Source organism: Pristiophorus japonicus, unplaced genomic scaffold, assembly GCF_044704955.1.
Source record: "Pristiophorus japonicus isolate sPriJap1 unplaced genomic scaffold, sPriJap1.hap1 HAP1_SCAFFOLD_52, whole genome shotgun sequence".
Classification (NCBI taxonomy): Eukaryota; Metazoa; Chordata; class Chondrichthyes; family Pristiophoridae; genus Pristiophorus; species Pristiophorus japonicus.
The window spans coordinates 4,462,436-4,486,279 of NW_027254426.1; the positions used below are offsets into that span (position 1 = coordinate 4,462,436).

Genomic DNA, 23,844 nt, shown 5'->3' on the forward strand with positions numbered 1-23,844 from the left:
TGCAAAAAATTCCTTTCACAAACATTTCTCTGACCAAAACTGCTCAAAACAAAAATGTTCCTTTCAAAGTCATTAAACTCCCGAATTTCCACGCACCCTGAATCTCCTGAATCAGATGCATCTTGTTTTGCCGACTCAATCCATGTCCCTTTGCAATGTTCTGCTTCCACCAACACTATGAAGTGTGCCACTAACTTATAGAATCATGGAATGGTTACAGCACGGAAGGCCATTCGGCCCGTCGAGCCCGTGCCGACTCTCAGCGAGTCCCACTCCCCCGCTCTTTCCCCTGAGGCCTGCAATTGTTTTTCCTTCAGTCACTTATCCAACTGCCGTTTGAAAGATAAGATTGAGTCTGCCTCCAGTGCATTCCAGATCCGAACCACACGCTGCTAAATGGCCAGCTCCTGTTCCTATGTGTAAAGCCTGTGAAACACTGGATCAATTCCTACCACACTCACAGCCTTCCAAAATATAGCACCGTCTTTCTATTCTCGTAAAACCAGCTCCTGAAGAGTAGTCCAGCTGTGTAGGTTAAAACTCTGGTTGTGTTCCTAACATTACTTCAAATGCAGTGTTTCCGTAGTGTAGTGGTTCTCACATTTGCCTCACACGCGAAAAGTTCCTGGTTCAAAATTGGGTGGAAACATTTTGAAAACTTGCTCAATTAAATATTGGAAAAAATGGATTTATTCATATTCGTGGTTCAATATTAACAAAACACAATGTCCCACAGCCTTGTTAAATTTTCTGATATCACTGTACAGTTCTGTATACACTCAAACTCTCCACTTGAACTGAATGCTCATAAAAGTATTGGAGTGCGAACTCACTGGATAACAGCACAGCTGGCAATGTTTGCGGAATATGTTTGTGCAGTCAAAACGCGCAATGACAAACTGGAACCGTGCGGCACCGAATCCTCGGGGAAAACACAGTTAAAAACTTCGCCTTTGGGTGCGCTCGAACCACCAACTTTTAGGTCAATAGCCCAACACGCTAAACCATTGCGTCACAGAGACTGACGCAAGTGCACACTGCAAGACATCCAAAACCAGGGTGTCAGTCAGTTAAACCTTCAGATTGCTCCAACCGGGATGGAACTTGTCCACTCACAGTTGTACTTTTCCCAAATAAAGTGTGGGACATTCATTGTGGATGTGTGGAAGCAGTCTGGTCCCGCACACTGCAGACACTTCCATGTCACCGGCAACCAGCTCTCCCACAACCGGTGTGATCGACCTTCCAGCCTTCCGGTGCCTTGTCTGTGACGAAATATTCTGATTGTCCTGAAGACGGTATTCGGTTTTAATTCCTTTTCTGCTCCCGATTGCGGGTATTCCTGTGAATAAAGACGAACAAAGTGCTTACAGGGTCAGTTCGATTGACCGTTTCTTTGCTTGGTGAAATTTCAAAAATTGAAAGCGACGCACATCAACCCCAGAAAATGCTGGAAACACTCAGCAGGTCGGGCAGTATCTGTGGAGGTGGGGAAGTGGGAATAATCGATTGGTTTGTTTGTGGCTTTGATCTGCTGCTGGGAAGTGAGGCAGCGCTGCAGGATGCTTTTTTTCGAGGTGTAAGCAGAGGTTTCCGTTGTGTAACGGTTATCACGTTCGCCTCACATGTGAAATATCCCCGGTTTGAGCACGGACAGAAACATTATTTTGGAGAATATTTTTCTGTGGAATACATTTTTAAAAAGTAGCCCCAGGTTCCTTGTATCATGAGTGATGGGCATTTTAACTCACTCTCCTAAAATACAGTGTGTGTAAAATCAGATAGGGGATAAAACTTCATCAGTGATTAAAGTTCCTTAACTCATTAAAGTTCAGTTGTTGAAGTTTCCATCAATTCATTTCAAAAACATAATTGAAGTGTGTGAGAGAATTAATAATGGGCTTTAATCGTTAAGGACCCCATTACTTTATGTTATAGACCCAGGTTAAACACTCTCTTGCTTCTGAAAGAGTTGAGATCCATGTCGGGGTGATTTGGTCACATCTTTCCCCACATTACAAGTGTGTCAGGAAATCAACCATCCAAAGCCCTTTCATTAACCACAGGGGTTGCCGCAATTGTCTGGTCTCAAAGCGGTTTTAGTCCTTGTCAATATCTCTTGTCCATTTCCCGGTGTTTCCTGATTCTGTCAGTCTCCCTGGCTCTCTTCAATCTGTGTGTGGCCACCTACAGGTTGGATTTCAATGAATACCTGTGTTTGTGTTTTCAATAACAACAGAAAATGTTTCTTATATATTTGTTATGTTCTCTCCAAATCCTCGATATTCTTCCTAAATTGTGGTGCCCAGAACTGTAAACAGGATCCAACTGAGGCCTAAGCAGGGATTTATAAAGCTTTGGTGTAAGTTCCTGACCGGTGTAATCTATTTCACGTTTCAAGCCAAGGGCCCTGTATTCTTTTTTAATAGCCTTATCAACTTGTCTACCCACCTTCAAATATTGCTGTGTGTAAATCTCTCGGTCACTCTGTTTCTGCATCCCCTTTAAAACAACACCATTTAGTTGAAGTTTCCACAGATCACCACCGTGTGTTTCCCAGACCTTACACAGAGGGACATAGGAACAGGAGAAGGCCATTTAGCCCCTCGAGCCTGTTCCACCATTCCGTGAGATCATGGCTGATCTGATCTTGGCCTCAACTCCACTTCCCTACCATCTCCGCTTAACCCTTGACTCCCATATCGTTCAAAATTCTGTCTATCTCCACCTTAAATATATTCAATGACCGAGCCTTCACAGCTCTCAGGTGTAGAAATACAAAGATTCACGCCCCTCTGAGGGAAGAAATTCCTCCTCATCCCCATTTTAAATGGGCAACCCCTTATTCTGAAACTATGTCCCCTCGTTCTAGATTCCCCCACGAGGGGAAACATCCTCTCTGCATCTACCCTGTCTAGCCCCCTCAGAATCTTACACCTTTCAAAGATATCATCTCTCACTCTGCTAATCTCCAATAGGTAGATACCAACCTGTTCAACCATTCTTCATAAGACAACCTTGTGCATCTTCTCTGAAATGCCCCCAATGTTAGTTTATCCCTCCTGAAATGAGGAGAGCAAAACTGTACGCAGTACTCCAGGTGTGGTCTCACCTGTGCTCTGTACAGTTGTAGCAGGACTTCCGTACTTTTATATTCCTTCCCCCTTGAAATAAAGGCCAACTTTCCATTTGCCTTCCGAATTACTTGCTGTATCTGCATGCAAACTTTTTGTGATCAGGAAGGCCAATGGTATCTTGGCCTTTATTGCAAAGGGGTGGAGTATAAAAGCAGGGAAGTCCTGCGACAGCTATATAACGTATTGGTGAGGCCACACCTGGAATACTGCATGCAGTTCTGTTTTCCATATTTACGAAAGGCTATACTTGCTTTGGAGGCAGTTCAGAGAAGGTTCACTCGTTTGATTCTGGAGATGAGGGGGTTGACTTATGAGGAAAGGTTGAGTAGGTTGGGCCTCTACTCATTGGAATTCAGAAGAATGAGAGGTGATCTTATCGAAACGTGTAAGATTATGAGGGGGCTTGACAAGGTGGATGCAGAGAGGATGTTTCCACTGATGGGGAGACTAGAACTAGAGGGCATGATCTTAGAATAAGGGGCCACCCATTTAAAACTGAGATGAGGAGAAATTTCTTCTCTCAGAGGGTTGTAAAACTGTGGAATTCCCTGCCTCAGTGAGCTGTGGAAGCTGGGACATTGAATAAATTTAAGAGAGAAATTGACAGCTTTTTAAATGATAAAGGTATAAGGGGTTATGGGGAGAGGGCAGTGAAGTGGAGCTGAGTCCATGATCGGATCAGCCATGATCTTATTGAAAGGCAGAGCAGGCTCGAGGGGCCGTATGGCCTATTCCTGCTCCTATTTCTTATGTTCTTCTGTAAAAGGACTCCCAGATCCCTCTGCTCGACAGCATTTTATAATCTCTCCCCATTTAAGTAATTATTACCTTTTTTTGTTTTACCTACCAAAGTGGATAACCTCATACTTCCCACATTATACTGCAGCTGCCAATTTTTTGCTCACTCACTGAGCCAATCTATATCGCTTTGCAGATTGTTTGCATCCTCCTCGCAACTTGCTTTCCAATCTTCTCTTTGTATCAGCAGCAAATTTGTCCACATTACAAACATGCAGAGTCCAGAACAATTTATTTTACACCACTGGCGATGTTTTTCCATTGCCTTTGAAGGCGTATATCGCAGATTACCCAGAATGAAACCGTACATTTAAGATTTATACAATGAGGGAAAATTGCACCTTATCTTATTAGTTCGAGGTGTTTCATTCATTGATTTGTCATGCTGTATTTGTTTGAGGTGCTGTGGAAAAATGGATCCTTACTCATTGCTGACTCTAAGTTAGAACAAATGTGTATTCGACAGTAAAATGAGCACTGCACTTTAATTGAGAATTACATATCCAGAGTTATAGTAGGCAGCCGCATACCACAGTGAAGTAGAGCAGACCCAAGAGACTCAGCTAACATTTGGAAAGTAATCACTGAATTAACACAGAAGAGTGCAAAACATTCATCAGAACAATATACAATGTGTACAATGAGTCTGATTGTGTTTGAAGGAACACGGCCATTGGAGAGAGAGAGCATCGTTTCCAATTACATGATATAATAAGTCTGATCAACATTTTCCAGTTTTGGGACGTTTAGCTTCAATTTCGGAATTTTGCATTTAAACATATTCCATGTCATGAGGGACTCAAATCAGCGGCCGTAATGTGTTTGTTCAAACAACTGAATCTAATTTCAACTCTGTTGCATCTTGACTGTCCCAGTGGGGAGCCCACAGGATATAATTGAAAGGCTCCGGGAATATTTCAGAGTTTAATTCAGAGAGATTGCCTAAAGCACGAAGAGGCAGCATCGCTTAACACAGAAAATGCCTCATACGTCCTTACTACACAGTATAAATACACACGAGGCCCATGCTTGAGAGCAGGTCAGTCTGTGACCTGTCCTTTATTCCTTCACACTCAAGTGATGAAGGTGGGTGGAGCTTCCCCTTTTATACCTGAAGGTCCAGGTTAGGCGTGTCTCCCACCCAGTGGTCAGTGTTCTCACGGTGTACAACATAGGTCAGTTTATACATTGGTTACAATGCTGGTTGAATACATGACATCACCTTCCCCCCCCAAAGTCTTATTGGGATCACAGGTTGAATCTCTCTGGTGGTTTACGCTCCCTTGTAGAGCGCCTGAGTTGGGGCTCCGGTTGTTGGGCGCTGGCCTGAGTGTCTGCTGTTTGCAGTGCTCAGGCCTGTCCGGACTGCCCACAGTGACTGGGCTCTCCTCCCTTTGGTTCCGGTGTTCGGTCACCTGTGGTGGAGTGAACTCTGTATCGTTCTCTTCCTCTGCTTCTTCTATGGGGTTGCTGAACCTCCTTTTTGTTTGATCCACATGTTTGCGGCATATTTGTCCATTGGTAAGTTTAAATACCAGAAACCTATTTCCCTCTTTGGCAACCACAGTGCCTGCGAGCCATTTTGGCCCTGCAGCGGAGTTGAGGACAAAAACAGGATCATTTACATCAATACATCGTGCCCTCGCATTCCTGTCATGGTAGTTATATTGTGACTGGCGCCTGCTCTCGACAATTTCTTTCATGGTGGGGTGTAGAAGGGATAATCGGGTTTTGTGCGTCCTTTTCATTAGTAGCTCTGCGGGTGGAACCCCTGTGAGCGAGTGTGGTCGGGATCTATATGCCAACAGGAGGTGTGATAAGTGGGTTTGTAGGGAACCCCCTTGGAATCTGAGTATCCCCTGTTTGATTATCTGCACTGCTCGTTCTGCCTGGCTGTTTGAGGCCGGCTTGAACGGTGCCTTTCTGACATGGTTAATTCAATTGCCTGCCATGAAGTCCTGGAATTCAGTGCTTGTGAAGCACGGGCGATTGTCACTGACCAAGATGTCCGGTAGACCGTGGGCGGCGAACATTGCCCGTAGACTTTCTACCGTGGCAGAGGATGTGCTTGAATTTAAAATTTCACACTCGATCCATTTGGAGTAGGCGTCTACTACAACCAAAAACATTTTCCCCATGAAAGGACCTGCGTAGTCCACATGGATTCATGACCAAGGCTTGGCGGGCCATGGCCAGGGGCTAAAGGGGGCTTCCCTGGGCGCATGGCCCAGCTGGGCACACGTGTTGCACCTGCGAACACAAAGTTCCAGATCTGCGTCTATCCCTGGCCACCAAACGTGTGACCTGGCAATTGCCTTCATCGTGACAATGCCCGGGTGCCCATTGTGGAGTTCTCTGATGAACACCTCTCTGCCCATCTGGGGCATGACTACGCGGTTTCCCCACAGTAGGCAATCGGCCTGAATCGAGAGTTCATCCTTGCGCCTGTGAAATGGTTTAAATTTCTCAGGGCATGCCCTGTACGTGGCTGCCCAGTCCCCATTCAGGACACATTTCTTGACGAGGGACAATAGCGGGTCTCTATTTGTCCAGACTTTAATCTGATGGGCTGTCACGGGTGAGCCTTCGCTTCCGAAAGCTTCAACAGCCATGACCATCTCAGCAGCATGCTCGGTAGCCCCCTCAGTGGTGGCTAGTGGGAGCCTGCTGAGTGCATTGACGCAGTTTTCAGTGCCCGGTCTGTGCCGAATTGTGTAGTCATCGGCAGCTAATGTGAGTGCCCACCTCTGTATGCGGGCCGATGCGTTTGCATTTATGGCCTTGTTGTCGGACAAAAGGGACGTTAGGGGTTTGTGATCTGTCTCCAGCTCAAATTTTCTGCCAAACAGGTACTGGTGCATTTTCTTTACCGAATATACACATGCGAGCGCCTCCTTTTCTACCATCCCGTAGCCCCTTTCTGCCTGGGACAGACTCCTGGAGGCATAAGCTACCGGCTGTAACTGACCCTTGGCATTGACATGCTGCAACACACACCCGACACCATAGGACGACAGATCCCACGTTAACACAAGTCTTTGCATGGGTCATATAGCATTAACAAATTGTTGGAACATAACAAATTGCGTGCTCTATTAAAAGCCCTTTCCTGGCTGTCCCCCCAGACCCATTCACGACCTTTGCATAGGAGCACGTGTAGCGGCTCAAGCAGCGTGCTCAATTTGGGAAGAAAGTTACCAAATAGTTCAGGAGCCCCAGGAACGAATGCAGCTCCGTCGTGTTCCCGGGTCTGGGTGCTCTCTGGATCGCTTCCGTCTTGGATGCAGTTGGGCTGATCCCGTCTGCTGCTACCCTCATCCACAGGAATTCTACCTCTGGAGCAAGGAAGGTGCACTTCGCCTTTTCCAGTCGCAGACCTACCCGGTCCAGTCTGCGTAGCACCTCCTCCAGGTTGTGGAGGTGTTCTTCAGTATCGTAACCCGTAATGAGGATGTCGTCCTGAAAAACCACCGTCCCTGGAATCGACTTGAGGAGGTTTTCCATATTTCGTTGGAAGAGCGCGGCGACCGAGCGAATCCCGAACGGACATCTGTTGTACTCAAACAACCCCTTGTGTGTCGTGATGGTGGTCAGCTTCTTCGACTCACTCGCCAGCTCCTGGGTCATGTAAGCTGAGGTCAGGTCCAATTTTGAAAAGAGTTTGCCACAGGATAGCGTCGCAAAGAGGTCCTCCACTCTCGGTAGTGGGTACTGGTCTTGGAGTGACACCGGATTGATGGTGGCCTTGTCATCGCCACTTATCCTGACCGACCCATCCGCCTTGAGCACCGGCACAATCGGGCTCGCCCAGTCACTGAATTCAACTGGCGAGATGATGCCTTCCCTCAACAGGCGGTCCAATTCGCCTTCTATCTTTTTCCGCATCACGTACGGCACCGCTCTGGCCTTGTGGTGTACTGGTCTGGCGTCCGGGTTTATGTGAATCACTACCTTGGCCCCCATGAAAGTGCCAATGCCGGGTTGAAATAATGAGTCAAATTTTTCCTGGACCTGTGAGCATGATACTCGCTCCACAGAGGAAATTGCATTGACATCGCCCCATTTCCATTTCATTACAGCAAGCCAACTCCTTCCCAGTAGTGCGGGACCATCCCATGGGACAATCCAGAGTGGCAACCTTTTCTCCGACTCTTTGTGGGTCACGACTACCGTGGCGCTGCCAAGCACTGGAATGATCTCCTTGGTGTAAGTCCGCAGCTGTGCGTCAATCGGCGATAATTTTAGCCTCCTGGCCTTGGATAGCCACAACATTTTGTACTGTTTGATACCCATCAGGGACTGGCTGGCACCCGTGTCTAACTCCATTGATACTGGGATGCCATTGAGGAGCACTTTCATCATTATTGGTGGCGTCCTGGTGTATGAACTGTATACCTGCTCCACATGAATCGCTGAACTTCAGCTTCCAGCGATTTCCCCCAGTGTCCATTTCTGCAATTTCTGCAGGTATTTTGCTCATCTCTGCAAACTCCAGCTGAATGCATGCCTCCACGCCTCCAGCATGAGTTACGGTTTGAAAAAAAAGGTCCCTTGCCAGTCGATCGTCCCTGACTGCCCCTGTTATTGTCCTTGAGTGCACCATTAACAGGTGTTGATGGCCCCATTACTGGTCACATTGTCCCTTGAAATGGCGTGAATCGCTGTTCAGCTTGCCATTGTCTCTGTCGAACTCCCCCTCTGGGTTCGACTCCATGTTGGGGCATGCCTGACTGCCCTTGTCTGCCTGGAGAACTGTGTGCTGCTTAAACAATGTTGAATCTCTGTCCCAACCACTCCTTAACACAATACCTCTCGTCTGTTCTGCTAGTGGCCATGCTCGCGTGGTTTAAATCCCAGTTTCTTCTCGCCATTGATACGTCCTTACTTCACAGTATAAATGCACACAAGGCCTATGCTTGAGAGAAGGTCAGTCTGTGACCTGTTCTTTATTCCATGGCACTCAAGTGATGAAAGTGGGTGGAGCTTCCCCTTTTATACCTGAAGGTCCAGGTTAGGAGTGTCTCCCACCTAGTGGTCAGTGTTCTCACGGTGTACAACTTAGGTCGGTTGATACATGGGTTACAATGCTGGTTGAATACATGACAATGCCTGCGACATTTTCCATCATTGATAAAATAGTCGACGTGATCCTTGCAGTCACTGCTCTTCCTGGTCAGTGATTATAGTCATTGACGTTGTGTAACTCTGTGTGTGATCCATATTTGGCCTTGTTCTGTATCTGACAATGTAGTGATGACCATTAAATGTTAGGGGCAGTGACATAATTTCAATAAATTGGAAGTCCCAATTAGCCAAATTCCCACTGCTCATTTATGCCGTTCCTTTAACAGAAACCGTAACTCTGTACTCTGCAGACACACAAATGATGAAGTTTTTGCTGTTGTTGGAACACTTTGTATACTTGCACCTGCCCTCGGCACTAAAAGCTCTCTAAAGTTTGTTTCTTCGGAAACTGCTGCCTCGTGCAATGCCCAGAGAGAAGTGTTCAGCGACAAGCTGAAATGCTGAATCCCTTTTTCTGAAAAAATTCCTTTCACAAACATTTCTCTGACCGAAACGGCACAAAACAAAAATGTTCCTTTCAAATGTGCCAATTATTTTCGTTAAACTTTTATTTTGCTTTCATGGGATAACATAATTAATGATTCGATAATTTTCTTTTGCACAATGAAAGAAATACTAACTGAGGGAAAGTCACTGCGTCAATAATTTGTTCTGTGCTCTGCATGTTTGTAATGTCACCAAGTTTGCTGATGATACAAAGATAGGTGGGAAAGCAAGTTGTGAGGAGGACGCAAACAATCTGCAAAGCAATATTGATAGGGTCAGTGGGTGGGCAGAAATTTGTCAGATGGAGTATAATGTGGGAAATATGAGGTTATCCACTGTGGTAGCAATAATAAAAAAGCAAATAATTATTTAAATGGGGAGAGATTACGAAATGCTGCAGTGCAGAGGGACATGGGGGTTCTTGTACATGAAACAGAAAAGGTTCGTCTGCAGAAACATCCTCTCTGTATCCACCTTGTCAAGCCCCTCATAATCTTACACGTTTCCATAAGATCACCTCTCAATCTTCTGAATTCCAATGAGTAGAGGCACAACCTTCTCAACCTTTTCTCATAAGTTAGCCCCCTCATCTCCGGAATCAACCTAGTGAACCGTCTCTGAACTGCCTCCAAAGCATCTATATCCTTTCTTAAATATGGAAACCAAAACTGCACGCAGTGTTCCAGGTCTGGCCTCACCAATACCCTGTATAACTGCAGCAAGACTTCTTTGTTTTATACTCCATCCCCTTTGCAATAAAGGCCAAGATTCCATTGGCCTTCCTGATCACTTGCTGTACCTGCGTACTAACCTTTTGTGTTTCATGCACAAGTACGCGCAGCTCCCGCTGTACTGCAGCACTGTGCAATTTTTCTCCTTTTAACTAATAACTTGTTCTTTGATTTTTTTCTGCCAAAATGCATAACCTTGCACTTTCCAACATTATACACCATCTGCCAAATTTTTCCCCACTCACTTAACCTGGCTATGTCTTTTTGCAGATTTTTTGTGTCCTCCTCACACATTGCTTTTCCTCCCATCTTTGTATCATCAGCAAACTTGGCTGCATTACACTCGGTCCCTTCATCCAAGTCGTTAATATAGATTGTAAAGATTGGGGTCCCAGCACTGATCCCTGCAGCAACCCATTAGTTACTGATTGCCAAACAGAGAACGTACCATTTATTCCGACTCTCTGTTTTCTGTTAGTTAGCCAATCCTCTCTCCATGCTAATATATTACCCCCAACCCCGTGAACTTTTATCTTGTGCAGTAATCTTTTACGTGGCATCTTGTCAAAATGCCTTCTGGAAGTCCAAATACACCACATCCACTGGATCCCCTTTATCCACCCTGTTCATTACATCCTCTAAGAATTCCAGCAAATTTGTCAAACATGACTTCCCTTTCATAAATCTATGCAGACTCTGCCTGACTGAATTATTTTTTTCCAAAAGTGGGAGGAGCAGTGATTGGAGGAGGTGTGAGCAGCGGCCTATAAAGGCCCAGCGGGAGTCCGGGGATCGGCGGCAGTCGGAGGAGCAGCGGCTGGAGGAGCAGCGAGCAGCGAGCTACAGCTGGTGCAGGGTCAAAAGTAAGAAAGAAGTCAAAAGTAATCAAAGGGTGACGTCACAGCCAAGAGGGTAAGTGATTGGCTGGTTGAGTGGTGAGTAGTTTTCTGTTTCTTTGATTTCTTCTTGTTCTCAGCAGCAAGGAAACTTTGGAATTGTTGCCAAATTAAGTAAATCTAATGGTTAAGTCATAGCAGGAGAGCTCGGACACATGTTATGCTCCTCTTGTGCTATGTGGGAAGTCAGGGGCGCTTCCAGTGTCCCTGATGACTACATGTGCAGCAAGTGTATGCACATGCAGCTCCTGACAGGCCACATTGCGGCACTGGAGCTGCACATGGATTCACTCTGGAGCATCCAAAATGCTGAGCATGTCGTGAATAGCACGGTTATTGAGTTGATCACACCGTAGGTAAAGGTTACTCAGGCAGAGAGTGAATGGGTAAACATCAGGAAGAGCAGTGGAAGGAAGACAGTGCAGGAGTCCCCTGCGGTCATCCCCCTGCAAAACAGATACACCATCTTGGGTACTGTTGGAGGAGATGACTCATCAGGGGAGGGCAGCAGCAGCCAAGTCCATGGCACCAGGGGTGGCTCTGCTACACAGGAGGGCAGGAAAAAGAGTGGGAGAGCAATAGCGATAGGGGATTCTATTGTAAGGGGAATAGATAGATATTTCTGCGGCTGCAATCGAGACTGCAGAATGGTATGTTGTCTCCCTGGTGCAAAGGTCAAGAATGTCTCGGAGTGGCTGCAGTGCATTCTGGAGGGGGTGGGTGAATAGCCAGCTGTCGTGGTGTATATGGTACCAATGATATCGGGAAAAACGGGATGAGGTCCTACAAGCTGAGTTTAGGGAGCTAGGAATTAAATTAAAAGGTAGTAATCTCAGAATTGCTACCAGTGCCACGAGCTAGTCAGAATAGGAAATGCAGGATAGCTCAGATGAATATATGGTTTGATGAATAGTGCAGGAGGATGGGATTCAAATTCCTGGGACATTGGAACCGGTTCTGGGGGAGGTAGGACCAGTACAAACCGGACGGTCTGCACCTGGTCAGGACCGGAACCAATGTCTCGGGGAATGTTTGCTAGTGCTGTTGGGGAGGGGTTAAACTAATATGGCAGGGGGATAGGAACCTATGCAGGGAGATAGAAAGAAGTAAAATGGGGGCTGAAGCAAAAGGTAGAAAGAAGAAAAGTAAAAGCGGAGGACAGAGAAACACAAGGCAAAAATTAAAAAGGGCCACATTACAGCAAAATTCTAAAGGGACAAAGTGTATTAAAAAGACAAGCCTGAAGTCTCTGTGCCTCAATGCGAGGATTATTCGTAATAAGGTGGATGAATTCTCTCAGAGGCAGCAATTCACGAATATGTTATAATTGGGATTCCAGAAACATGGCTCCAGGGTGACCAAGGCTGGGAACTCAACATCCTGAGGTATTCAACATTCAAGGAGGAGAGACAGAAAGGAATAGGAGGTCGGGGAACGATGCTCGTGAAAGAGGAAATTAACGCAATATTAAGGAAGGACATTAGCTTGGATGGTGTGGACTCTGTATGTATAGAGCTGCGGAATACCAAAGGGCAGAAAACACGAGTGGGAGTTGTGCACAGACCACCAAACAGTAGTAGTGAGTTTGGGGACAGTATCAAACCAGAAATTATGGATGCGTGCAATAAAGATACAGCAGTTATCATGGGCGACTTTAATCTACATATAGACTGGGCTAACCAAACTGGTAGAAATACGGTGGAGGAGGATTTCCTGGAGTATATTAGGGATGGTTTTCTAGACCAATATGTGGAGGAACCAACTTGAGGGCTGGCTATCCTGGACTCGGTGATGTGTAATGAAAAATGACTAATTAGCAATCTTGTTGTGCGAGGCCCCTTGGAGAAGAGTGACCATAATATGGTAGAATTCTTTATTAAGATGGAGATTGAAACATTTAATTCAGAGACTCGGGACCTGAACTTAAGGAAAGGTAACTTCGATTGCATGAGATGTGAATTGGCTAGAATAGACTGGCAAATGAGACTTAAAAGGTTGACGCTGGATAGGAAATGGCAAACATTTAAAGATCACATGGATGAACTTCAACAATTGTACATCCCTGTCGAGAGAAAAAATAAAACGGGGAAGGTGGCTCAACCGTGGCTAATAAGGGAAAGTAGGGATAGTGTTAAATGCAAGGAAGAGGCCGATAAATTTGCCAGAAAAAGCAGCAAACCTGAGGACTGGAAGAAATGTAGAATTCAGGAGAGGAGGACAAAGGGTTTAATATGGAGTGGGAAAATAGAGTATGAGAGGAAGCTTCCTGGGAACATAAAAACTGACTGCGAAAGCTTCTATAGATATGTGAAGAGAAAAAGCTTAGTGAAGACAAACGTCGGTCACTTGCAGTCAGAATCAGGTGAATTTATAATGGAGAACAAAGAAATGGCGGACCAGTTCAAAGGATACTTTGGTTCTGTCTTCACGAAGGAAGACACAAATAACCTTCCTAATGTACTCAGGGACCGAGGGTCCAGCGAGAAGGAGGAACTGAAGGAAATCTTTATTAGTCAGGAAATTGTGTTCAGGAAATTGTTGGGATTGAAGCTGATAAATCCCAGGGCCAGATAGTCTGCATTCCAGAGTAGTTAAGGAAGTAACCCTCGAAATAGTGGATGCATTGGTGATCATTTTCTAACAGTCGATCGATTCTGGATCAGTTCCTATGGACTGGAGGGTAGCTAATATAACACCATTTTTAAAAAAGAAGGAAGAGAGAAAACGGGTAATTATCGACCGGTTAGCCTGACATCAGTAGTGGGGAAAATGCTGGAATCAATTATTATGGATGAAATAGCATAGCATTTGGAAAGCAGTGACAAGATCGGTCCAAGTGAGCATGGATTTAGGAAAGGGAAATCATGCTTGACAAATCTTCTAGAATTTTTTGAGGATGGAACTAGGAGATTGGACAAGGGTAAACCAGTGGAAGTAATGTATTTGGACTTTCAAAAGGCTTTTGAGAAGTTCCCACACAAGAGATTAGTGTGCAAAATTAAAGTACATGGTTTTGGGGGTAATGTATTGATATGGATAGAGAACTGGTTGGCAGACAGGTAGCAGAGAGTCGGGATAAATGGGTCCTTCTCAGAATGACAGGAAGTAACGAGTGGGGTGCTGCAGGGCTAAGTGCTGGAACCCAAGCTATTTACAATGTACATCAATGATTCGATGAAGAAATTGAGTGTTATATCTCCAAGTTTGCAGGTGACTCGAAGCTGCGTGACGGTGTGAGCGGTGAGGAGGATGCTAAGAGGCTGAAGAGTGACTTGGAAAGGTTAGGTGAGTGGTCAAATACATGGCAGATGCACTATAATGTGGATAAATGTGATGTTATCCACTTTGGTGGCAAAAACGTGAAGGCAGATTAATATCTGAATGGCGGCAGATTAGGAAAAGGGGAGGTGCAACGAGACCTGGGTGTCATGGTACATCAGTCATTGAAAGTTGGCATGCAGGTTCAGCAGGCGGTGAAGAAGGCAAATGGCATGTTGGCCTTCACAGCTGGGGGATTTGAGTATTGTGGCAGGGAGGTGTTACTACAGTTGCACAGGGCCTTGGTGAGGCCTCACCTGGAATATTGTGTTCCGTTTTGGTCTCCTAATCTGAAGAAGGATGTTCTTGCGACTGAGAGAGTGCAGCGAAGGTTCACTAGACTGATTCCCTGGATGGCAGGGCTGACATATGAGGAGAGACTGGATTGACTAGACCTGTATTCACCGGAGTTTAGAAGAATGAGAGGGGATCTCAAAGAAACATATAAAATTCTGACGGGTCTGGACAGTTTAGAGGCAGGAAGAATGTGCCCGATGTTGGGGAAGTCCAGAACCAGGGGTCAGAGTCGAAGGGATAAGGGGTAAGCCACTTAGGACCGAGATGAGGAGAAACTTCTTCACTCAGAGAGTTGTTAACCTGTGGAATTGTCTGCCGCAAAGATTTGTTGGTGCCAGTTCATTTGATATATTCCAGAGGGAATTAGCTGTGGCCTTTATGGCGAAAGGGCTCAAGGGGTATGAAGACAAAGTAGGAAAGGGGTACTGAGGTGAATGATCAGCCATGATCTTATTGGAATGTAAAAACATAGAAAATAGGTGCAGGAGTAGGCCATTCGGCCCTTCGAGCCTGCACCACCATTCAATGAGTTTATGGTTGAACGTACAACTTCAGTACCCCATTTCTGCTTTCTCGCCATACCCCTTGATCCCCCGAGTAGTAAGGGCTACGTCTAACTCCTTTTTGAATATATTTAGTGAATTGGCCTCAACAACTTCCTGTGGTGGAGAATTCCACAGGTTCACTACTCTCTGGGTGAAGAAATTTCTCCTCATCACGTTCCTAAATGGCTTACCCCTTATCCTTAGACTGTGACCCCTGGTTCTGGAGTTCCCCAACATTAGGAACATTCTTCCTGCATCTAACCTGTCTAAACCCGCCAGAATTTTAAACGTTTCTATGAGATCCCCTCTCATTTGTCTGAACTCCAGTGAATCCAGTCTTTCTTGATATGTCAGTCCCGCCATCCCGGGAATCAGTCTGGTGAACCTTCGCTGCACTCCCTCAATAGCAAGAATGTCCTTCCTCAAGTTAGGAGACCAAAACTGTACACAATACTCCAGGTGTGGCCTCACCAAGGCCCTGTACAACTGTAGTAACACCTCCCTGCCACTATTCTCAAATCCCCTCGTTATGATGGCCAACATGCCATTTGCTTTCTTAACCACCTGCTGTACCTGCATGCCAACCTTCAGTGACTGATGTACCATGACACCCAGATCTCTTTGCACCTCCCCTTTTCCTAATCTGTCACCATTCAGATAATAGTCTGTCTCTCTGTTTTTCAACCGAAGTGGATAACCTCAACTTTATCCACATTATACTTCATCTGCCATGCATTTGCCCACTCACCTAACCAATCCAAGTCACTCTGCAGCCTCATAGCCTCCTCTTCGCAGCTCACACTGCCACCCAACTTAGTGTCATCTGCAAATTTGGAGACACTACATTTAGTCCCCTCGTCTAAATCATTAATTTACAATGTAAACAGCTCGGGCCCTTGCGGTGCCCCACTAGTCACTGCCTTCCATTCTGAAAAATACCCATTTCCTCCGACTCTTTGCTTCCTGTCTGCCAACCAGTTTTCAATCCACTTCAGCACACTACCCCCAATCCCATGTGCATTAACTTTGCACACTAATCTCTTGTGTGGGACCTTGTCGAAAGCCTTCTGAAAGTCCAAATACACCACATCAACTGGTTCTCCCTTGTCCACTCTACTGGAAACATCCTCAACAAATTCCAGAAGATTTGTCAAGCATGATTTCCCTTTCACAAATCCATGCTGACTTGGACCTATCATGTCACCTCTTTCCAAATGCGCTGCTATGACATCCTTAATAATTGATTCCATCAATTTCACCACTACTGATGTCAGGCTGACCGGTCTATAATTCCCTGCTTTCTCTCTCCCTCCTTTTTTAAAAAGTGGGGTTACATTGGCCCTTCTCCACTCCATAGGAACTGATCCAGAATCTATGAAGTGTTGGAAAATGAATGTCAATGCATCCGCTATTTCCAAGGCCACCTCCTTAAGTACTCTGGGATGCAGACCATCAGGCCTGGGGATATATCGGCCTTCAATCCCATCAGTTTCCCCAACACAATTTCCCGACTAATAAGGATTTCCCCCAGTTCCTCCTTCTTACTGGAACCTCTGACCCCTTTTATATCCGGAAGATTGTTTGTGTCCTCCTTAGTGAATACCGAACCAAAGTACTTGTTCAATTGGTCTGCCATTTCTTTGTTTCCAGTTATGACTTCCCCTGATTCTGACTGCAGGGGACCTACGTTTGTCTTTACTGACATTTTTTTCTTTACATATCTATAGAAGCTTTTGCAATCCATTTTAATGTTCCCTGCAAGCTTCCTCTCGTACTCTATTTTCCCTGCCCTAATCAAAACCTTTGTCCTCCTTTGCTAAGTTCCAAATGTCTCCCAGTCCCCGGGTTCGCTGCTATTTCTGGCCAATTTGTATGCCACTTCCTTGGCTTTAATACTATCCCTGATTTCCGTTGATAGCCACGGTTCAGCAACCTTCCCTTTTTTATTTTTACACCAGACAGGGATGTACAATTGTTGCAGTTCATCCATGCGGTCTGTAAATGTCTGCCATTGCCCATCCACTGTCAACCCCTCAAGTATCATTCGCCAATCTATCCTAGCCAATTCACGCCTCATACCTTCAAAGTTACCCTTCTTTAAGTTCTGGACCATGGTCTCTGAATTAACTGTTTCATTCTCCGTGGTGGTGCGGCTCGAAGGGCCGAATGGCCTTCGCCTGCACCTATTTATTTCTGCACGCAGAGTGTTGTGGGAGTCTGGAACTCACTGCCTGAAAGGGTGGTAGAGGCAGAAACACTCACCACATTGAACAAGTGCTTGGATGTGACCTGAAGTGCTGTAACCTGCAGGGTTATGGACCTAGAGCTGGAAAGTGGGATTCGGCTGGATAGCCTCTTGTTGGCTGACGCGGACACGATGGGCCAAATTGGCCTCCTTCCGTGCTGTAAACTTCTATGATTCTATGAACTCCTTCACAAAGAGTTGAGGTGCGTGTGGTGTGATTTGGGCACATCTTTACTCACGTGACAACATTTCAAAGGTAACTCAACGGCTGTAAAGCGCTTTGGGGCGTTATGAGCTCCTGACAGACGCTGCAGAAATGCAAGTGCTTCTTAGCAAAAGTTCGATGCAAATTCAAAATTCACGGCAAAAAAAGGGCTCGCCCGGGATCTCTCGCAAATTTCAAGTAACAACCCCAAAGTGAGAATCATACAACTAGACCAACGAGCCAATTGCTGAGCAAATATGGAGATAAAGGCCTTACGAAGTGCTATCTGTCAATAAACCTCCAGTCAATTCTTCTCAGATTATGAAAAGCATTGCCAAAGGAAAAGCATGAGTTTTACCCTATATCTCAAGGGATATCTTGGTGACTGCAATCAAGAGTTGCCACAACAAAGTAGCACAAATAGAACTTTGATGTGAAGAATGTATTCGCACTACCGTTGTGGTGTCTTGAGACTGTAGAGGCTGCACGGAGATAAAGTGTAAACATTATTGAAGCATTTTTGGTGTGTGTTGTTATTCTTGATCGGAGAAGCACATGAGACGGAATCAGTGACTTTGCCTTTTCAACATGTTTTCTGAAGTGCCGCACGGTCCCACTCCTGCAGCCAATGAGCTGTTGGGACGTTAATGTATCCATCATCATCATCATCATAGGCAGTCCCTCGAAACGAGGATGACTTGCTTCCACGCCGAAAAAGGATGAGTTCACAGGTGTTTCAATGAAGGACCCGAACTACATCCCGAAGGGTGGAAGATATCTGTGCGTGGATTTTTTCAACGTGTGGTGGCCGTTGCACCCCAGCCTTCAAACGGGCTTGACAGAGCTTGGTCTTGGTCCAGTGGCAAGGGTTATGCAGGTCGACTGGAGACCAGTTCTGCTGCACAGACCTGGTGCGCACACATATCGCAGTGTGGGCTGGCCCGTGCTAACCCTGGGCCCCTGGCCCAGAACTCATGCCTTCCCTGGGCCCTGATCACATCCCTCTACAGTCTGTCACCGTTCCTTCGCCCAGATCTCGGCGCTCCTGCGGTACCTGCCCACGCTCCAATCACCGACCGGGACCTTGATGACGTCACTCTTCGCTGCCGCCGCCCTCCTGCACCAGCTCGCGCTGCTCCCTGGAGTAGTCTCCCGGGACCTCCAAGCTGCTCCCAGGGCCGCTCGCTGTTCCTTTTATGGCCCCGACCTGCCGCTCGTGTTCTCCCGTTAGTCTATCCAGGCTGTGGGTGGCCACCCCAAGCGCAGCAGAGGGGTTTCTACATTAGTTCTGGGTGGGGACAGGAACTTTCCCCTTCTCTCTTCCTCTTGTCCATATCCCTGTGCTTTTATTTCTCTATTTATTCCCCCTGTCTCAGTTTCTCGTGTTTAAAAGCGAACAAAAGATGAAATGGGTGTCACTGTGGAACAATTTCTCTCACTCAAAGTTAGACGCACTACCGTTACACCATGAGGTCTAGATAGCTAGCCGTTGATATTCAGGTTCATATATAAATATATATAAATATATCAACATGTATCATAACCGTTCCCTGGTGGTCGAGAGGTTAAGATCCGGCGCACTAACCTGGTTTCAATTGTCGATCAGTTCATCGCATTAAAATAATTGAGTTCTGTGAGACGATTAATAATTGCTGTAATCACCATGAATACCAATACTTTCTGTGATAGACCGATCTTACAGACTATCTGGCTTCTCCTGCCCTTTGCCGGGCACGTGTTTGGGGTTTAATTTTGTAAACTGGGCGAGTTCGCTGATCGCGGGGAGACGGTAGGAGCCTCTGTGGCCCCACTGTGAGGATGTGGAAGTGAACACGGTGGCTGGGTGATCCGTGACATTTCTGTAAAGGCCAGCGGAGGAGAAGGATTGAGAACTTTCAGTGTGGGACAGAAGTTGTTTCAGGTGAGCCAACACATTCCTGATCAGCACAGAGGGAGCTCACTGGTCAACTCCCAACTGTTGTGCCAGCTGTGCCAGAGGTTTCTGTCGTGTAGTGGTTATCACGTGTGCTTATCACGTTTGCATCACACATGAAAGGTATGAGGTTCGATCCCGGGAAGGAGCATTATGTTTTAACTTGCTATAGAGGAACAATCAGAGGCGAGTTTCGTCTCCTGGCAAATGCTGCCGGACCTGCTGAGATTTCCAGCATTTGCTGTTTTTATTTTCTATTTATTCTCCTGGCAAAAGTGATCCCTTATTCCTTAAGTGCTCTTTATTTCACTTCAATAAATAGATAACTTTCTGTGAGAGAAAACGGATTCACCGGGGACATTTCGCGTGTGACGCCAACGTGATATCCGCCACACTGCAGCCCATCAAAGGGCGAGAAACCACTGAATATAAAGGATGAGCTCACAAATATCAGGGGCAGTGCAGTCTGGTCAACGTCAAACCCTCCTTTCTTATTCAGCAGAGGCATGAACGGGAGTCAGACGCCACAAAGTTTAATTAAAGACACAAATGCATGTAACACTTCCAAATCTTTTCACTGCAAAATTCTTAAACTTTATTTGAAATCCTACTGCATTGAATATGAAAATGAGCACCATGGGCTTTTATCTTCACTGCTGATTCTATTTTTGTGCATGGTCGGAATAACCGGTGCTGTTAAATTTGACAAAAGTTATCCCGATTCCTGATGTCATCGGCAATGAAGATTTTGAAACAGATCCTAGAATACAGTGTGTAAAATGGGTCAACATGCAGAAGAACATAAGAAATTGGAGCAGGAATCGGTCATACGCCCCTCGAGCCTGCTCCGCCATTTAATATGATCATGGTCGATGCGATCATGGACTCAGGTCCACTTCCCTGCCCGCTCCACAAAGCACAGGACAAATGATTGAAGTATCCGACTGTCCCTCAGTTAGCATTTCTTTCATTGTGCAAAAGAAGGTGATGGGTTAATTAATGATGCTTTCCCGTGAAAGCAACACAAAAGTTTAAGAAAAAAACATACAGTGACTGGGAGATGAGCGCTGCTTCTGACACCAGGTGGGAATGGGCGGAGATTTTAAAGCTCCTTGTATTGTGACACCTTCATATCGACGAACATCTGAGTCTTATGATGTAGACCTCGTGGCGCAATGGTAGCGTGACTGATTTCAGTTCCGAAGGTAGCGTGTTTAAATCACATCAGGGTTACTGTACTTTTAGATATTGTTCTTCCACAATTAATATATTTTTTGCTGTTTGGCAATAATCAGACCCTTGCTCCAAGGTTTGTCTCACTGTTTCCCCGGTGTCTGACAGAGATACGCCTGCTGCCCTCATTTATTTCATGTGACAGGATACAAAAGTTCAAAATCAACCTGCAGATGGCCACATACAGCATTAAATAGTCAGGATGGCCGAGCGGTCTCAGGTGCTGTGTTCAGGTTGCAGTCTTCTCTCGAGGTCAGTGTTTAAATCTGACATTTCTTATTTTTAATCATTAAATGAAACTCATTGATTGACACCACGATCAACTCCTTCAAAGTGGGATTCAGCAGTCCACCTGCTCGCTTAACATTTCCGTCTGACCGGGTGCTGAAAGTGGAGATGTTTCCGCAGTGTAGCGGTTAACACGTTCGCCTCACACGCGAAAGCTCACCTGGCGGGAATATTTTCTGGAGCTTTCTCCTCATGCATGCTCAGGGGCGAGTTTGTTCTCCTGTGAAAGGTCATAAGGTCATAAACATGTAAGGATTAGGGGCCGGAGTAGGCCATTCGGCCCCTCGAGCCTGGTCCACCATTCAAGAAGATCCTGGCAGTTCCTTGACAGCAAGTTTAAACATCTGGGGCGGAGCCAACAGGCGCCTGGCTGCAATCAACGACAAAAACGTCAATTTGGTAGAAGCCCCGTGAGATCAATCGGTCGAGCATGAGAATCTTAATCTCGAATTTGGGGGTTCGAGCCCCACGTTAACTGTTAAAGCATGTCCCATTTTGCACAGTGTGTTTTCGGTGTCTGGTTCAAAATGTTCATTGCTGGTAACATCAACAGGAGACTGGGGAAACAGTGAGAAAGACTTTAGAGCAAAGGTCTGGTTATTGTGAAACACCAAAGGAAATATAAATTCAAGAAACATCGAAAACATAGAAAATAGGTGCAGGGGTAGGCCATTCGGCCCTTTGAGCCTGCACCGCCATTCAATGAGTTCATGGCTGAACATGCAACTTCAATACCCCATTCCTGCTTTCTCGCCTAGCCCTTGATCCCCCTAGTCTGAAGGACTACATCTAGCTCCTTTTTGAGAAGAATAACCTCGAAAAGAAATGTGAACCCGACACCCAGGAAGAAGTGTTAAGGCAGAAGATTAAATGCTGCATTCCTCTGTTCAAAAAATTCCTTTCACAAACATTTCTCTGACCGCAACTGCACAAAACAAAAATGTTCCTTTCAAAGTCATTAAACTCTCGAATTTTCCCGCCCCCCGAATCTCCTGAATCAGATGCCTCTAGTTTTGCCGACTCAATCCATGTCCCTTTGCAATGTTCTGCTTCCACCCACACTATGAAATGTGCCACTAACTTATAGAATCATGGAATGGTTACAGCATGGAAGGCCATTCGGCCCGTCGAGCCCGTGCCGACTCTCAGCGAGTCCCACTCCCCCGCCCTTTCCCTGTAGCTCTGCAATTGTTTTTCCTTCAGACACTGATCCAGCTCCCGTTTGAAAGATAAGATTGAATCTGCCTCCACCACCCTTTCAAGCAGTGCATTCCAGATCCTAACCACTCGCTGCTAAATGGCCATCTCCTGTTCCTATGTGTAAAGTCTGGGAAACACGAGATCAATTTCTGCCACACTCACAGCCTTCCTAAATATAGCACCATCTTTCTATTCTCATAAAACCAGGTCCTGAAGTATAGATCAGCTGTGTCGGTTAAAGCTCTGGTTATGTTCCGAACATAGCTTTAGTGTTTCCGTACTGTAGTGGTTATTAGATTCACCTCACACGCGAAATGTCCCTGGTTCAAAACTGCGCAGAGACATTTTGAAAACATGTTCAATTAAATATTTGAAGAAATGGATTTATTCATATTAGTGGTTCAATATTAACAAAAAACAATGTCCCACAACCTTGTTAAATTTTCTGATATCTCTGTTCAGTTCTGTATACACTCAAACTGAATGCTCATAAAAATACTGGAGTGGGAACTCACTGGAGAACACCACAGCTGGCAATGTTTGTGGAATATATTCGCGCAGCCAAAACGCACAATGACAACCTGGAATCGTGCAGCACCGAATCCACGGGGAAAAACAGTTAAATGCTTCGTCCTTGGGTGGGCTCGAACCACCAACCTTTCGGTTAACAGCCGAACGCGCTAACCCATTGCGCCACAGAGACTGCCACAATTGCACACTGCAAGACATCCCAAACCAGGGTGTCAGTCAGTTAAAGCTTCAGATTGCTCTGACCGGGATGGAACTTGTCCACTCTCAGTTGTACTTTTCCCAAGTAAAGGGTGGGAGATTCATTGTGGATGTGTGGAAGCAGTCTGGTCCCGCACACTGCAGACACTTCCATGTCACCGCCAACCAGCTCTCCCACAACCGGTGTGATCTACCTTCCAGCCTTCCGGTGCCTTGTCTGTGACAAAGTATTCTGATTGTCCCGAAGCCGGTATTAGGTATTAATTCCTTTTCAGCTCCTGACTGCGGATATTGCTGTGATTAAATGCGAACACAATGCTCACAGGGACAGTTCAATTCACAGTTTCTTTGCTTGGTGAAATTTCAAAGATTGAAAGCGACGCACATCAACCCCAAACCTCGTCACCTACTCGCTAACTGACCAAAACTTTGCATTTTCTTTCCATGCCAAGCATTTTACATTAATACATTGCAATGCCAACGCACTTTTTACCTGGCAAGACTGAAGTACAAGCTGTGATGAACAGTGTGAAACAGAAACAGCTACTTGTAAAACCATAGCCTCGATGGCATCTGTGTGAATTGTTCTGCATCGATAATTAGCAGAGAGCAAAGAGAGGAAACTGATGGTGTGGATGAGAAAAGGCCGAGACAAAGTGTACTGTTGGAGATGATTTTGTTGTTTTTGAGAATTGTTTCAAAGATTTGACTGTGGTTG

General features: G+C 45.8%; 1 non-coding gene across 1 annotated transcript; it reads right to left on the bottom strand.

The window, feature by feature from the left end:
• Positions 1-23,026: 23,026 nt before the first annotated feature.
• Positions 23,027-23,100, bottom strand: trnan-guu (transfer RNA asparagine (anticodon GUU)). Its single transcript has one exon. It is a non-coding gene; the product is annotated as a tRNA-Asn (tRNA).
• Positions 23,101-23,844: the final 744 nt, after the last annotated feature.